This window comes from Monodon monoceros, unplaced genomic scaffold (assembly GCF_005190385.1).
Source record: "Monodon monoceros isolate NGI ecotype Baffin Bay Population unplaced genomic scaffold, NGI_Narwhal_1 Super_Scaffold_11, whole genome shotgun sequence".
Classification (NCBI taxonomy): Eukaryota; Metazoa; Chordata; class Mammalia; order Artiodactyla; family Monodontidae; genus Monodon; species Monodon monoceros.
The window spans coordinates 130,926,822-130,945,137 of NW_021703767.1; the positions used below are offsets into that span (position 1 = coordinate 130,926,822).

Consider the following 18,316-nt stretch of genomic DNA (forward strand, 5'->3'; position numbering starts at 1 on the left):
TGAAGAAGTTACAGAAGATGGACCTTAACCCATGATCCCATAGAAATGAAACGATGTTCTGAGAAGTGGGGATTTGTAAGCAGCTTTTGGCAGGAAAGACCACTTTGCAGGAAAGAGATCTCTGCAGGAGGCCCCTTTTCTCTTGACACTAACCTTAAGCCAGGCACCCCCATGATCTACTCATCTCTGGCCGAAGCACAACTTTCAAATCTTTTGACCAGACAGTACTTTGCCTAACGTGTTCGTTCTTTCTGTAGAACAAAGAAGTCGAAATGAAGAATAAGTAACTAACAGATGACCTGATCTCTTTCCCAGCTTCCCCTTCAGTAAACTCATGAACAAACTGTGTGAAGAAGATAGTATCTAAAGAAAGACCACAAGCCTGCACACAGTGGGGGTTAGTGATGACTCTGACCCTCTATCTCAATGAGTAACTGAGATTGCATCCCTGTTTACCTTTAGAAGATTTCATGGCTGAGCAGAATCTTCAGAGGTGGTTTTGGGGGACCCTGTGTCCACCATCTCCCCAGATTACTGGCTTTCTGATTAAAGGCAACTTTCCTCTCTACCATCATCTGTGAGTATTGATTTTGTAAGGGGCAAGCAGTGGGACCCGATTCTATAACAAATGGAGCTCGCTTCTACTGAGGTGTCGTGGGGGGTAGAGCAGGACCCTCCTCAGAGCTGTCCCAACCAAGCAGTGAGGACACAGTGTGTATTTATCTACTGATTCCCCATCTGTCATTGGTTGAGTGTTACTTCTGGGGACATTGTCTCCTGACACTTGCAGCTGCTCTGCGCACGGGCCAAGCTGGCTCCCTCCTCCAGACAGAAATGCTCAGGGAGAGTCAAATTTCTTCCCAGTAAGTAGCCTTGAGAGCACCAACAGCCCAGGATGCAATCCTGCAGAGATTCCCAGCCAAGTAATTCAACTTGTTTCCTACAGATTAAGACAGGCTCCTCTCTCCTAACAACTCTCCATGTCAGAAGCTGAATTTTTTTCTGATTATATTCTACCACTACTGAGTTATATTGCAGTCCTAGATTTAGGCATTATGGCTTTGGAATATATTGAAGGGTCTCAGGGGTCTGGACTCATCGTGTTCGGCCATAAAGGCAATTAGATGTCTGCAATTTTTTTATTAAGATTGTATAATGTGTCAATTACACGCAAGATGAGATTGTTTGGGACTCCTGCTTGCCTTTATGGCATCTCTTTTCCATACTTTTAATGTGCTCCCTTTGGGCTCTGTTTAGCATGCAGGTTACAGTGTGGGGGGAGCAGAGGTGAGGGGACGAGGCCAAATGCTGGGAATCTGAATCATCCTTGTTAAAAGATAATCTGCATGCACATGAGGAAGGAAAAAGGGGAGGCTCATATCTCTCTGCAGGAAGTTCTTGAAAACCAATCACAGACAGCTATCTGTTCACCTCTGGAAAGGAGGAGGGCCAGATGGAATGTGGGTAGCTTTGGGAACCAACTGAGTCATGAGAAATTTCAAATTGTGATGAAATTTAAACATAAACATGCTCCAGTACAGGTGGAACAAGGCTTGTAACCAAGCGGGACACTGTGGGGCTTTCCTTGGACAGACCCCTCCCCGCATATCCTCTGTTGTAGCTCTTCTCTGAAGTACCCAGATAATAGTATTTGCTATATTTCCTGAGTTTTTCAGATCCTAAAAACCACCACCAAGAGGAAGGAATTAACTGCTTGATGATCATGAGCACAGAGCCCCCCGACCTACTGGCACCTAAGGATTGATAATGTTAACCCCTGTGACACTGCCCTGTTACCTCAAAATCAGCCAATCAGAGAATTATGCAGGAGTTGATCACACACCCTATGATCCCCCCTCCGTCACCTGGCCCTCAAAATGCTTTGCTGAAACCCTTCGGGGAGTTCAGGGTTTTGGGGGGCGTGAGCCACACATTCTCTTTGCATGGCCCTGCAATAAACCTTTTTCTGCTCCAAACTCTGACGTTTTGGTTTGTTTGGCCTCACTGTGCATTGGGCACATGGACTTGTATTTGGTAACAGGCTGACTCCCAGTTCAGACTGCATAATTATACTTGAAGAAATGCTATAATCTGTGGATTTCTTACCCAAAAACTGGGTTTGCCTCTTGGTGGGTGTTGAGCCAAAAGACACAACCAAGCCAAAGATCAGGAGAAGGAAGGATTTATTACCTGCAGCAAATAAGGAGAACACCTGGGATCTTTCCCAAAGCAGTTTCTCCCCCAAACAGCAAACTTGGGGAAGTTTTAAGGCATATTCATGAGGGGCTTGGGTGGTGTTTGCATATCCATGAAGGGCTTGAGCAGAGGAGAATTCAGCATAGAATTGGGGCAAAGGTCAACAGAGTCTAAGCTTTAGCTGATTGAAGTCAGAAAATGTCAGCAGCATCATCCCTTAGGTTCCAGTAGATCTGGTGGTTGAGCTTCAGACTAATCTTTACCATTGAAGTAGAACTGGGAGCCTTTTTACCTGATTTGTTATCTTTGCTATTGTTACTCTCTTGCCTGATAACAGTCCTTCGTTTCTTTGTTCTTTTGTTCCCTTAAGATCATTAATTATTGAGACCTGTTCAAGGGCAAGCACTGTGGCCAGGCTTAGATCCCCAAATGGCTTCTTTTATGTCAAGAAAGTCATGCCTGGTTCTCCTTTCCCGGGGACCCCCTACAGTACCTACTTACAGATTTACACACCAAGCTGCCAGTCCTTCACCTCTTCCCTCTGCCTCTCACCCCGTTTCCAGCACACTCCTTATTGCCCTGGGTTCCAGTGTTCTTAGAGGCTTATTCAGATTTGCAGTTAGTTATACTCAAGAACAGTAGTTCTCAAACTGAGCTGCATCAAAATCACCTGGAAGTTTTGTTAAAACGCAGATTGCTGGGTCTGAACTCCAGAGTTGCTGATTCAATAGTTCTGGGGTAAATTTGCCTCTCAGGAAGTTCCCAGGTGATGCTGATACTGCTGGTCCAAAGGCCATACTTTGAGAACCACTGCTCTAGAAATAGTAGGTAATTGGACATGGGTCTTCAGCCCCACCAGAAGTCTACCCAGTCTTTACAGAATGATTGAAATCATCACATCCTTCAAAAGGCCCACAAATACCTCCCAGATCAGCTCTATGTTGAAACAAGCAGATCATCCCATTTGTGGGCTTCTGAATTTTAGGATTTGCATCAGAAAGCCCTCAACAATGATCCCACCCACAATCATCTACATTCTTGCTTCTCCACAAAGTTTGTGGATTGTTCCCAGAACCCCATATGCAATCTTTTCATTAAAGCTTTCACTCCTAAAAGGCCAAATATCTACTCAGTGTGAATATGACTCTTCTACAGATGGGAAAAGAAAGATCCCATGAACACAGGAATCTGCTAAATGTAATGGAATTTGGGTCGTCCATCTCCTGGCTGAATGCAAGTTTCACTCTGGTTCCCTCAGCGTTTGGTGACTTCAAGGACAGCCTTTGGCCCACAATCCAAAGAACGTAGCACCTGTGAGAACTAGAACCCTACCTCCCAATTTTGGCATTTGGTATGAAAATCAGTATCTTTTGGCTTTTTTTTTTTTTTTGTATGAAAATCAACAGCTACCAGTGGATTCTTGCCCCTAAATGTGGGGACTAGAGCTCTTTAATCCAGCATCACAGCACAGACAGAGAGCCCACCAGCAAGTCCCCTGAAGCTGCTTTGACAAGGACTTGGGGACAGGTCCTGGAATCCCAGTGCCCAAACTGAGCTACAGACATTGAGCTGGGATCCACAGGGACAGGGCTGCTGTAAGAAGGGGTAAGCCCATCATCTGAGCTGAGGATTTCCCATCTATTCACTGGATGACTTAGAATAAGCCACCGGTTTCTCTGAATTAGTGTCCTCATCTGTAGTGATAACACAGCCTGTGTTTACTGAGAGCTGGACTATGGGCCAGGTGCCTATGCTAGTCCTTGTCGACCAAAAAAAACCCACAGAAGGCTGCAAACAAGAGTTTTTTTAGGGTTGTAAGAATTGCAGTTTGGGGGCCTCCCTGGTGGCACAGTGGTTAAGAATCTGCCTGCCAATGCAGGGGACACGGGTTTGAGCCCTGGTCTGGGAAGATCCCACATGCCATGGACCAACTAAGCCTGAGTGCCACAACTACTGATCCTGCACTCTAGAGCCCGCGAGCCACAGCTACTGAGCCCGAATGCCACAAATACTGAAGCCTGCGTGCCTAGAGCCCATGATCCGCAACAAGAGAAGCCACCGCAATGAGAAGCCCACGCACCGCAATGAAGAGTAGCCCCTGTTCGCTGCGACTAGAGAAAGCCCGCGTGCAGCAACGAAGACCCAACGCAGCCAAAAATAAACAAATAAATAAAATTAAAAAAAAAAAAGAATTGCAATTTGGGAGGTGTACCAATTCCAATGGCAACTCAAATGTGCTCCAAGGGAAATAGTGTAAGGAGCGAACGGCACCAAGAAACGGAGGAGAGCTTAAACAAACTTTATTTGGGAACGCTCCCGGGAGAGGATCCCTGGTCCAAGAGAAAGTGGCCAAAGAAGTGGCGCCTGGGCGAGGGTTTGGGCAGAATTTATAGGGGAAGAAGGGAAAGGGGTGTGGCGAATCCGGGAGGGCGCAGGGTATTCCTTATTTGGTGGTCTTTTCGGGTATCGTGGCAATATCTTGTGCCGGCGGCATCAGTCTTGGGACCGTTAGTCCCGCCCCTCGAAAGGCGGGAAGGCTGGGCCGGGTGGAAAGTCCCCAGGTCAGTTCCTGGAACTGGGTGGTCCGGAAAGTCTCCAGGTCAGTTTCTGGAACTGGGTGCTCCGGAAAGTTTCGGTCTGATGCAACCTGTGAGTCTGATTGCGTTCCCCTGCCTCGGGCCAGTTGGCCTTACAAATAGAGAATAGCAGGTGTTTGTAAAGACAACAGACTGAGACATTCAGAGAAGTTACATAGGTTGTTTTACAGAACTACAACGCGTGCCAGCAGACATTCAGATACTTACTTGTCGGCAGCAGATTGCTTGCTGAGCTGCAGTTTCTAGGGAGTAAAGAAAATGAGTTCTAGGTGGCCTGTGGATGCCTGGGTCAAAAGTTTATATTATATCTGGGTGGAGGTATGTTAAGTTCCCCCTCCCTACTGCCTTCCTGGCTCCAGGGTAGATCCCTTTAACATAAGTGACTGCATTTTATTATTTATAGTCCACATCCTTTATCACATTTATTCTTCCTGAGAACTGCATTATCACATTAATTCTTCCTGAGAACTCTATGCAATGGGTATTATTATTACCCCGCTTTACAGATGAGGACACTGAGGCATGAACTGGCTGCATAATTGGCCCAAGTTCTTAAGTGGTGAAAGATTCAAGCTCAGTTCTATGTGGCTCTAAACCATCCTTTCCCTAGTGTGGTCTCATCTAATCTCATGATTTTGAGCCCCATCTACTAGCTAATGACTCTCAAATTTATACCTTCAACTCCAATAAGTATCTCCAAAACTGAACTCTTGATCCAGCCTTGACCATCTCAAAAGTGGTGATGGATAGAAACAGACTGAATACGAAATAGTTTGGAGGCAAAAGCAACACAATTCTACCATTAGTCCCTGGCCAAGAGTGCAAAAAAGTTCTCACATAATTACTGGGATTTTTCGTGGTCAGGGAGTGATAGGATTAGGACAGTCTTTCCCTTAAATCCCATTAGAATGCAAATCTCCCAAACAAAGATAGCATCACCTCAATCAGTATCAAACCTTATCACCTTTATGTGACTAATTTGACTGAGACCTGACCAGAGGCATGTGCAGAGGAATAGCAAATGCCCAGGGCAGGACTCCCCAGCCCAAGGGCCCACCTGGCCTGGCAGGTAAAGTGAGTGAGTGAGGCCGCCCTGCTTTCAGAGGATAACCTGCAGCCCCTGCTGTTGCCTTGTTAACAAAGGCATGCTGCTTCTCCAGTCCAGCCCCTCCCTAGCACGGGACAGTATTGCTGGAGCTTCCAGTTTTCTGAGATGGAGCATGGACTGCAGGTTATTAAAGTGTGAGAATGCTCAATTTTTAAACATTGGAACTAATTTATACTGGGGAGGGGGGTGCTCTGAGGGGGAAAAAAGAAAAATAAGGTCAACCCTTGCAGTAATTTTGGAATTTCTAGACTAGTATGTTTAGACGTTAACTCATTCGATTCTTACATTAATCCTGTGAGGTTAAGTGGGAGTGTTCCCATTCTGCAGATGAGAAAACCGAGCCTCACAGGGCATGGAACTTGCTGCAAATTAGTCTGAGGTCTTGGGCCTGAATTTCTATATCTGTAAAATGAGGAAGAGGAGGTTTCTGAGCGCCCTGAAGTTGGGTGCGGAGGTCTGCACAAGTTAACACGTGTGTATTTTTCTCAGAAAAGGATGCATAATAAGCTTCATCATATTCTCAGAGGGGTCCCAGATGCAAACAGCTTGAGTATCACCATCCCAGAGAGGATACAGATGAGGAATTTATAGAAGAAGCCTGTCAATTGTCCAATAAACATGAAAAACTGCTCAGCTTCTCTGCAGTCAGGGAAATGCATGTGAAAGAAAGGGGCTTATTTCAAAGATAAGCCATGAGGATCCAAGGACCCGAGGTGGTGCAGTGAAGCTGCAAATGGCTCATTCAATCAGTTATGGCTCCTTTTGTGGTCGTGCCTCTCCTGCTTGATGTCTGTGGTCATTCTTGTGCTAATCATGCCAAGTGCCCAATGGCTTCACAATTTCTGTGCACCAACCTTCAAGGAACAACTATAAAGCTCAGTGTATCAGGATATTATTCAAGGCCAATTCTGGCTGTTTGAAAATATTTTGTATCTTTTGAATCATTTTATAACATCCTACCCTCCTCTCTACTGCAAAAGGATTTTCAGTAATAACTACGAAATGAAACTGATGATAACAATGATCAGAAGGGAAATGAAGACAGTAAATTTTTCTATTATTGAATTGCATGTGCATAATTATGTCAGTAAATAAATTTTTAAATAAGTATTACATTACAACGGATACAAGATGATTAACATTTTAAAATTATATAAATGCAATTTTTGAAAAAGAAAAACTTACCTATGCCATCTCAGTGATGAAATAACATTATAGTTCTTGTGTTTGAGCCTTAACTTTTGCAAATGTCAATGATTTGGTCCAAATTTGCATATTCATGTTAAATAGAATAGCCAGATTTGCCTACCTATCTCTTCACTAACAGTTCATGGAAGACAGGTTTTTTTTTGTTGTTTGTTTGTTGTTGTTGTTGTTTTTAAGAAGATGTTGGGGGTAGGAGTTTATTACTTAATTTATTTATTTTTGCTGTGTTGGGTCTTTGTTTCTGTGCTAGAGCTTTCTCTAGTTGTGGCAAGCGGGGGCCACCATTCATCGCGGTGCGCGGGCCTCTCACTATGGCGACCTCTTGTTGCGGAGCACAGGCTCCAGATGCGCAGCCTCAGTAGTTGTGGCTCACGGGACTAGTTGCTCCGCGGCATGTGGGATCCTCCCACACCAGGGGTCGAACCCGTGTCCTCTGCATTAGCAAGCAGATTCTCAACCACTGCGCCACCAGGGAAGCCCGAAGACAGTTTTTAATTTTAATTCTGAAAGTTTTCTTTCACTCGAAGTATGTTATTCAAATCATTAAGGAAAGTCTTAAACGGACATTTACCCACTTCCCTGGTTGCACAGTGGGTAAGACTCCGCGCTCCCAATGCAGGGGGCCCGGGTTCGACCCCGGCTCACAGAAGTAGATCCCACATGCAAGCCGCAACTAAGAGTTTGTATGCCACAACTAAGGAGCCCACCTCCAGCACCTAAGGAGCCTGCCTGCCGCAACTAAGAGACCCAGCGCAACCAAATAAGTAAATAAATAAAAAGAGAGGCACCTAGTTCTCAAAAAAAAAAAGTCTTAAACATAAAAATAAATTTAACCGATTCATAAAAACCTCAATTTATAATGAATGTCAGAAATGCATCATTTTCCACATCTTTGTTTCTTCAGGATTGTTCTCAGCAGTCTTCATATGTCTCTGTAGCTCAAACATTTCCACTGAAATGTTTTCACCAGAAGATTCATCATAAATTTCTATTACATTTAGTAAAATCCCTGAAGATTTTCCTCTTACACTGAATTTAGAGAAAATGACTAAATAGTGAACATTGAAATTATTTGATCCATTGCTTTAGAATGAGTGTCTTGTTCCTGGTGAAAACTATCCAGGTGTTCAAAGACTGTCCTTTTGATTTCTTCTGGCAATAGAAGACCAGCACCTTTTGTCATGTTTCCTGGAGTTCTTCAAAATTTGACTCTGTTTTCCATGGAATTGCCTATTTCCTTACTTTTTTGCAGTTGTTGTATTATTCCTGGCTTTCTCCACAGTTTCTGTGCACACTGACCTTCAAGGAACAATGATAAAGCTTGGCGCTTCAGAATACGTGATTCAAGGCTGATTCTATTTGAAAAAGTTGTTGTGTACTTTAATCTCCAAACAGAAAACTGACATCCAACTCTCCTGGTTTATTATGAATCTCCAGTGTAAACACGAGTGTGTGGTACCATAGGGACTGGAGACACAAGCCACACCTGAAGTGAACTAGAATTATTGAAAAACATTATAATTCACTTTTAAACAAATATGTGTGGCTGAGTTTGTGAACATTTGAGGCTAGTTGTATAGCTGGGACTCAAAGATTACACATATTATTAAAACTCAACAGTACCCACAGCAATAGCTTAGAATGTAGGCCAAAAAAAGATTTTTTAAAAATTAATTTTACTGAAGTATAGTTGATTTACAATGTTGTGTTAATTTCTGTTGTACAGCAAAGTGACTCAGTTATACATATATACATTCTTTTTCATATTCTTTTCCATTATGGTTTATCACAGGATATTGAATATAGTTTCCTGTACTATACAGTAGGACCTTGTTAGTTATCCATTCCATATATAATAGTTTGCATCTCCTAATCCCAAGCTCCCAATCCACCCTCCCTCACCCCCTCCCCTTTGGCAACCACAAGTCTGTTCTCTATGTCTGTGAGTCTGTTTCTGTTTCTGTTTCATAGATATGGTCATTTGTGTCATATTTTACATTCCACAAATAAGTGATATCATATGGCATTTGTCTTTCTCCTTCTGACTTACTTCACTTAGTATGATAATCTCTAGTTCCATTCATGTTGCTGCAAATGGCATTATTTCATTCTTTTTTATGGCTGAGTAGTATTCCATTGTATATATGTACCACATCTTTATCCATTCATCTGTCAATAGACATTCAGGTTGCTTCCAGGTGTTGGCTATTGTAAATAGTGCTGCTATGAACATAGGGTTGCATGTATATTTTCAAATTAGAGTTTTCTCCAGATATATGCCCAGGAGTGGGATTGCTGGATCATATGGCAACTCTACTTTTAGTTTTTTTGAGGAACCTCCATACTGTTCTCCATAGTGACTGTATCAATTTACATTCCCACAAACAGCAACAAAAGATTTTTGAGGGGTGGAGTACGTTATCACTGACATTGTTAGAATGGCCTACATGTGGTGATGGATAAAAGCAAACTGACATTGTTTGCAATCTTTTATTGCTTTTACCTTGAGCACCTGCTCTCACCAGGGTCGGTTTGCCACTGTAGAGAGTCACCACTTTTCAATCATAATTCTGGAAAAATCTAGACGTGTGACAGCACCTAATGCTGGACCAAGATGTGGAGTGTCTGGGGGCAGTGAGTTAGAAGGGGAAGGGAGAAGGCACAATATACTCACTCAGTGCAGGAGAAAATGGGGATTAGTCTCACCTATGGGCTAGAAGCTGGTAATATCTATGAAAATTAAACATAAACATGCCTTTCAATCTAATCATCCTACTCCTGGGAAAGAGGCTGAAGGTACCTCAAAATATCATTATATCTGAACCGTGGAATTCCACAAGGCCACTAACAAGAATAAGTAAGAACTGGATTGGCTGACTCAGAAGTATTTCCACGATGTTTTATTAATGGAAAAAAGCAAATGTTTACCAACTACAAGCCCTTCTACGTGTGATATGAAATTTTCCATGAGGGTAAGAGCCCAGGGGAAGGCCCGGAAGGTCTCCTACCCACCTGGCTTATCCCGACAAGAGAGGGGAGGGGTCAAAGCAAGAAAAAATAAGCCGTAGATAAGAAAAAATAACTAAAGAGTCCCACAATAAAAACAGCATACAAAATACTCCAGTTATATAAAATTACATGTATTTGTTCACTGTCCCAGAGAACTATGAAAAAAAAGCCAAATTACTCAGGGCTGCCGATCAGAACTTTCTATGATGATGGAAACGTGTTCTATTCATGCTGTGCTATCCAAACCAGTAGCCAAGAGACGCATGTGGCTACTGAGCGCGTGAAATGTGGTTAGTGTGACCGAGGAACCAAATCTTTAATTTATTTAATTTTAATTAAACTTAAGTAGCTAGTACAGCTATAGACAATGGTTTACTATAAGCAGTACTGTTGCTTTATTTTCTTTTTTCTACTCTTTATAGTGTTTGAATGGTTCTATGATGAGCAGTTATTATGTAATCAGTAAAATAAATAAATAAATAAAATTAAAAACCTGTAGAGAAGCAGTATGTGTGGTGATTAAGAGCTCAGATTTAGATCCAGAGAGCCTGGTTCAAATCCTAGCCTTGTTACTTCATTGCTTATAATTTGGAGCAAATGCCAAATAAATAAATTTTTTTTTTTAAAAGGGACTTCCCTGGTGGTCCAGTGGTTAAGACTCCATGCTCCCAATGCAGGTGCGGGGGGTGGGGGGGTCTGGCTTTGATCCCTGGTTGGGGAACTAGATCCCACATGCTGCAACAAAGATCCCACATGCCCCAACTAAGACCTGGCACAGCCAAATAAATACATACATACATATATACATAAATATTTTAAAAAATAATAATTTGGGGAAAATTACTTAGCCTCAAATTGCTTTCTTTACTATGCTTCAGTCTCCTCACCAGTAAAAGGGGCATAATCATAGTACCCGTGTCATGGGGTTACTGTGAGGATGAAGTGAGTCTGTACATGAGAAACTCTTAGACCAGTTCGTGGCACGTGGTGTTTGATAAGTATTTGCAAATACAAATATTACCAAGGGTTTAGTTGCAAGTGATAGGAGACTCTGGCTAAAGAATTTACTCATTGGATACCTGTGGGCTCCCAGAAATGTTGAGATGTCTGGAGGACCAGGTTTCAAGCCCAGAGGGCAGACCCCCAAGTGATGCCTCACTGCTGTTCCAGTGCCAACATATGTTGTCAGGGGCCACTGCTTCCCTTCGATTCCCAAATGCAAGTTCTGTCAAGTGTATCAGGTTGGCACAGCCTAGATCACCAGTTCAGGCTGAAGCCCTGGCTGGAGGGAGTCTGGGCAAGCGAGTACTCTACCTGCTAACTCAGCCTCTGTTGGGGGGGGGGGGTGCTCCACGATGGGAGGGCTCCCCTCAGATTCAAAACACTTCCTGTGCTGGGAAGACCAAAATAAAGATAAAAAAATACTACAAATGTTATTTTAGTTAGGGAAAGGCTGGAGAGAGGGGGGAACGAAAGAAAAAAAGTTTTTTCCTCAATGTTCTGTTAGTTTTATTCAAAGAATTATTTTTAGAAAAACAGTTCATTAATAGAGAAACATTGAAGGTTTAGAATGGGGGAGGAATAAATTAGGAGTTTGGGATTAACATATACACACCACTATATATAAAATAGATAACCGACAAGGACCTACTGTATAGCACAGGGAACAGTACTCAATATTTTGTAATAACCTATAAGGGAAAAGAATCTGAAAAAGCATATATATATATATATATATATATATAAAACTGAATCACTTTGCTGTACACCTGAAACTAACACAACACTGTAAATCAACTATACTTCAATTTTAAAAAAAGGATAGGAAAATTAAAAAAAAATTTCATGAATTTTTAAGCTAGAATTTGAGTCTTTTTTTCTCTTTTTTGAATTTTATTTTATTTATTTTTTATACAGCAGGTTCTTATTAGTTATCTATTTTATACATATTAGTGTATACATGTCAAGCCCAATCTCCCAGTTCATCCCACCACCACCACCCCTATCCCCTGGCATAGAATTTGAGTCTTGAAAGATGTTTTCTTGCTTGAGGCAGAAGATCCAAGCAAAACACTTGGACCCCCAGGCTAGCTCAACTACTTTGCTTTGCCCTGGGGTTAGAAATTTGGGTAACCTTGATAATCAGGTTAATCATTAAGATCTGTCCCAGCTCTTGGATTCTAAAAGTACCTCCTCCTTTCTCTCCTGGGGCCCTTATTCTTTTCAGAGGTGAGACAAAGATATTCCAGTAGGTGAAAACTACTTCTCCCCATGTTTGTGCTGTACCATCTATACAAAAAGCCACCCTGATGGGACATTCTGAGAATTGTGGGTTTGAGGATACATAAAGCCCTGGGTGGTGAGTGCCCAAGGTCACTGGAACCAGGGGTTCTGCTGTCCACGATCATCTGATACCACTTCACTAGGAGCCACCACTTCTAGCTGTGTGACCTTTGGGCTCATCCCTTCACCTTGGTCCTATCTCAGTTTCCTGGTCTATAGAATGAGGGCCATGATAAAAGAATGTACTTCATGAGGTTGTTAGCAGATTGCATGACTATGTATGAAGTGCTTAGAGCAGTGCCTGGCATATATCACGTGCTATAAAAGTGTTTTGGTGGGTAAATAAAATTTATTTTGGACCTGCTCCTTTCTCAAGATATTTAAAAATTTTTAGTTCCAATAAAAAAGACTGACCTTCAATAAAGGGGAAATGTTGAGTTTGGATTTGGATATGACATATTTTAAATGCCTACAAGATAGCCTCTTGAGGATGTTTGCCTACATACATTGTAAACTGAATCTGGAATTCTGTTGATATCTCTGAATCTCAAGTTTGGACATTTATGCAACTAGAAGTAGAAGGCCTCTGAAGAAGAGATAGAGTGAGAGCTGTTATGCATTAAGATGTGTAGATACTGGGACTTCCCTGGTGGTCCACTGGTTAAGACTCTGTGCTTCCACTGCAGGGGGCATGGCTTAGATCCCTGGCCAGGGAACTAAGATGCCATGTGGCATAGCCAAAAAGAAAAGACAAGTAGATAAGGAGTTTATTATTAGTATTTGTGAAAAAACAAAGAAATGAGATTGCTCCTAGGCTGATCTCATTCTTTTTTGATTTATACTGGTTATTGTTATGATCCTAAAATTTCCTTAGAAGAAGACCAATAAAAGTCTCATTTTCTGCCATCAGCTTCCAGGTAAAGTGTTTATCTCTTCAGAAATTGCAGATCCCTTAAGCCATCTGTAAAAGGAAACAGTGTCAATTCCACCAGTCCCCAAAGGACAACCTTTGAGCAGAAATACTGCCTACAGGGTCTGATTTATTGAAAGGGAACATCTCCTGCCTCCACGGCACCCACTTGCTGCTGAGCATCTGCTTCTCAACTTTTTGAGAATTCAGTGGAAGGGATGGGAAGGAAACAAAGAGATGGTTGACTATTTAGGAGCCAAGACCTCTCCATTACTTGAATTTATCTGAAAGCCAAGTGTTCTCTATGGCAGGGGATGAACAACACTTTGTCTCCAAAATTAAAGTAGGTCGGTGGTGGAGCTTTCCTTATTTTGTCTTTTTCCAGGCTCTTACCAGAGAAACAGAAGCCCTTGTTCAAATTCATGTGCTCTATTCCAGGTATGTAATAAAGGTTCATGAATGTGTCTAAGGCATTCAGTTTGCATTCCAAAGTGTTTTTCCAGAGGTGCTTGGAATCCCGCTCACAGCACCCTAATTTTTCCCATGGCTAGTATCTTTAGGATTAGTTATTCTGGCTAAAGAAAGTGCACACAGGTTTCTTTCTTTTTATTTTTTTCCCTGTCTTACTTTGGATCTTCCTTCTCTTAAGTTGTATCGTAAAATGGTAGTCTAGGTGAAAAAGCTGGTTAAATTGGTGACATTAGTGGATGTGGAATAAGCCTTTTTTTTTTTTCCTTCTTCTTCTCTTGTTTATTCCTTCTGCAGTTGCACCAGTCATGTTTGCTTTCCATGTAAGCAAGGGAAAAAAAGTAGTGAAAAGTGGAAAAGTAGGAGAGCATATTCCACAGGACTGAAGGAAGGTATGGGTATAAAATACCTTGGAGATGAGAAAAAAGATAAAATCCTCATGGAGGTGCCGGGGATTGAACCCGGGGCCTCATACATGCAAAGCATGAGCTCTACCACTGAGCTACACCCCCAAGTGACAGTTGCCTCTTTTTTCGGTATGTTAGGAAATATACCTATTTTCTGTACTCTTTGGCAAAGCTACTTCCTTTTGTCAGAAAATTTATTCTATTAATTCCATTATTTCTACAATTTTTAAATTAGACTATTTTTGGTGGATGGCTATGCTCAAGAATAGTAAATTCTAAACCCAAATTGTTACCATTCCTGCTCTTAGTTTCTTCTCAGCCAGGTCAGTCCTCTCCAAGACCTTCTCACCTGGGCCAAAAGACTGTGACAGAGTAGATGGAAGCATATAAAACAAAGAAACCAGCTCACTTGAAATTATCACCAGGAAACAGAAAACTGATTCCACATTAACAAAAATTAATCCATTTCTCAGAATCTTTGAATATTATTCAAGAACGAATGAAAAGAAGAGAAAAAATAAGGGACTCTAAGAAATTAAAAAAAAAACTTTTCTGTAATTTTCTGAGCTGTGTCAGAGGAGCAGAGAGACTTTCCAATGAATCCCCATCATTTCTCTTCTGTATCTCTCCTCCTACCATCCCACACCACCAGGAATTGGATGCAAGCACCATACATGGAAGACATTCCTAACTTTTTGGGTGGATAAATATATTGGACAATGAGAGAGCAACACTTTTGAAGTCTGAAATGTTCTAAAAATGGATTGAAAACAATCTCAGTTTTGAAAAATGAGTGTCAGGGCAGCTCACCTCTAAGGTGTTGAAATAGCTCAGTTGGGAGAGCATTAGACTGAAGATCTAAAGGTCCCTGGTTCAATCCCGGGTTTCAGCAGGTTAAGTGTTTTAGTCAGCATCCATGAGGAGGAGCAATTCTGGTAACCCCTACCAGAAAGGTCTACCTTTGCATCCTTGAAACTTCAATCATTTTTTTGTTTTGTTTTTTTGGCCATGCCACACGGCAGTGGAAGCTGCCAGTGGAATCTTAACCACTGGACCACCAGGGAAGTCCTGAAACTCCCATGTTTGAATTTGGGTCTTGTGATTGATGTCTGATGAGCTTGGCACATGAACAAAGGAAATGTCTGGCATTCACTGCTTCTCCCATGTGTGTGCAGCTATTGCAATGTCCAATGAATTTTGATGTGCAAGATAAAAGTGAATAGTAAAATTCATTCTTATAATTAAAAAAAAAAAAAAGACTGCCCTTACTGATCTCACCAGAATTCCCACAGCAATTATTATATGGATGAGTAGTAGGACAGGGTTCTTACTTCTCCTCATCATTGGCATTTTTTCCCCTCCTTACACATGGTGGGGTGAAGAATTTGCATAATAGATCCTGCAAGTTATTCTAAACAAGGTTGCCCATTTTAGCAAAGGAAAGATGTGTTTGGCTTGGAGATGCTTGTGATAGGCCTGAATAATGGCATCCAAAAGATGTCTACACATTAATTCCCAGAAATGTGAATATGTTACCTTATATGGCAGGTGTGATTAAGTTAAGGACATTGAGATATGGAGATTATCCTGGATTATCCTGGTGGGCCCTGTATAATCACCAGGATCTTTATAAGAGGCCGGTGGGAGGTCAGAGAGGAAAGATGCTACATATGGCTGGCTTTGAAGATGAAGGGAGGGACCATGAGTCAAAGAATGGAGGCAGGCTTTAGAAGCTGTTAAATGCAAGGAAACAGATTCTCCTCTGAAGCCTCCAGAAGAAATGCAGCCTTGATTTTAGACTTCTGATTTCCAGAACTATAAAATAGTAATTTTTTTTTGCTTAAAGCCACTAACTTTGCACTAATTTGCTACAGTAGCAAAAGGAAAAGAATACAATGCTCTATACCAAAGACTTTCTCCAGGTGGAACATAGAAAGTTTAGAGGACTTGACCTTGCAGAAGACGCCTAGAATGAACCATAGCATAAGTAGATAGCACTTTTTTTTAAAGAAAGATTTGGCATCATCCTCTGGACTCTGTTTCATGATCAACTAAGAATGAGATCATTTGCCATCTGGTCATGAGTTGTACCTTGCAGGTGTTTCCAAACATAGCAGCTAATTTTTTCCTTAGAACATACTTGAAAAGTTCCCATTTTTCTCTTGTGTCATTCCTTCCATTGTTTTTGTTGTCTGTTCCCTAAATCTTTTATTTACATTTTTACATATTTATATAATAGTACTTAAAACTACCATGTATATCACAAGCCTTTTGTGATCAGGCATGGCCAAAGCATTCACATGCATTCATTCATTTCATCTCCACAATAAACTTTGGAAGTATTTACTGCAATTATACCCATTTTACACATGAGGAAACCGAGGCATGGAGAGAATAAGAAACTTTCCCAAAGTGGCACAGCTTTACAGTGAGCCATGGTTCAAAACCAGGTCATGAGCCTAACTGCTCATAACAATGAACTTCCTCAGGGCCAAGACCCAGTGTTATTCTTGTTTTTACCTCCCTGACTCCCACCCTGCCATGCCTAGCCCATTTATTGAGCTCCTGTTATTGCTAGCACTGTGGTAAACACTTCCACATATATGACTTCACATCATCTCTACTAGAACCTCAAGAGTCTTGTCCAAGGCCCTACAAATACTAAAGTGGAAGAACTTTCCAAACGATTATGCTGAGTTACAGACCTGAGAGCACTGGAGTTGGGGCCAAAAGCCTGATTGGAGCCTTAGCTCTTCCACTTACTACCAGTGGTGCAACTTGTGCCAGTCTCTTCATCATTTGGGTATCTGTTACTTCACCTCTAAAATGGGGGTGATGAAACCTACCCTGTAGGCATTTTAAGCTCCTCCTGGGTGGGGATGATGGCACATCATAGCTGGGAGACAGAGCTGGCTCCCCAAAAGGCAGCAGCACGTGCTTGAGGCTGGCTGATGGAGCAGAGCGCTGGAGGGCACTCAACCCTTTCCCCAGTGAAGCTCAGCTCTGGTCCTCCTTCCTTGCCTTCTCCAAAAGGAGCCACCATCCAGCTGGAGATGTTAGAGATTGCTTCCTCCCTGGGAGCAGTGCCGCGTCACCTGCCCCAACTCCCATACCATTCATTCACTAGGTGCAAATGCTGTTTCTCCCCCCCACCACCCCTCAGTCAGGATCTTGTTGCCACAGGCATTGGCAGCAGCTTACAGAGCCTCACTGTCACGTGGGGATGGGAGCAAGAGGCTAATGCCCTACCTGACCCTTTCCTTCACCATGGTTCCAAACACCTTTCCAGACACTGAAGAAAATTTGAAGACAAAAGGGCTATGGGAACTTTATGCTTGAGATGAGGGAGAGGGTCCCAGTGCCTGGGAAATAGACATACCACCAGTTTCTACTACTTCTGCAACCCAAGGATAAGGAAGAAAGGAAGCAGCCCAGAGCAAATTCCAACCTCAACTCCAAGAACCAGGAAAGATTTTCAGCCACCTCACAAATTATTTAAAACATAATTCAGGAGAGACCGGCCAAGATGGCGGAGTGGAAACAACTTGAGCTCACCTCCTCTCATGGGCACACCAAAATCACAATTATCTGCAGAACAACCATGAAACGATGAAAAAGACCAGAACTTACCAGAAAAGATCTTCTACAGCAAAACACAAGGAAGGAACCACAAGGACGTGGGTAGGAGGCACAGACTCACAGTACAGTCAAGTCCCGTACCCCCAGGCACCAAGTTAGCACCAGCACCTGGCGCCGCCCAGCAGCCTGTGGGCACAGGTGCTGGGACCCCTCAGGCTGAGCAACCCCCAGTCACCAGCAGACAGCCTGCCTACAGACTTCCTGAGCCTACAGCCACCTCTAAGCACGGCGCTGCCCACCCTGGGAAATCTTCAAGTACACTTGGATTTGGACTCATGAGCTCAAAGTAGCTCTGCAGTTTTCAGAGGCAACTGTAGCTCTCTGGACCCTGGTTTTCACATCTGTGAAATAAAGGTGTTGGATGAGGTGATCTGTCTGGACATCGGCAGCTGTGAAATGCCACGTTCCCTGATGATCTCTGTGACCAGTATGCTCTGACAGCAAAGGACATCAAGAAGATCCCATTATCATGCTGAAAAAAAAAAGATTATTT

The 18,316-nt window shown here is 42.4% G+C and overlaps 2 non-coding genes and 1 pseudogene across 2 annotated transcripts; 1 reads left to right on the plus strand and 2 right to left on the minus strand.

Annotated features, from left to right (window-relative positions):
- Window positions 1-18,316, minus strand: part of LOC114890362 — a 71,708-nt pseudogene that overhangs the window by 42,187 nt on the left and 11,205 nt on the right.
- On the minus strand, window positions 14,218-14,289 carry TRNAA-UGC. The gene has a single exon. It is a non-coding gene; the product is annotated as a tRNA-Ala (tRNA).
- On the plus strand, window positions 15,004-15,076 carry TRNAF-GAA. The gene has a single exon. It is a non-coding gene; the product is annotated as a tRNA-Phe (tRNA).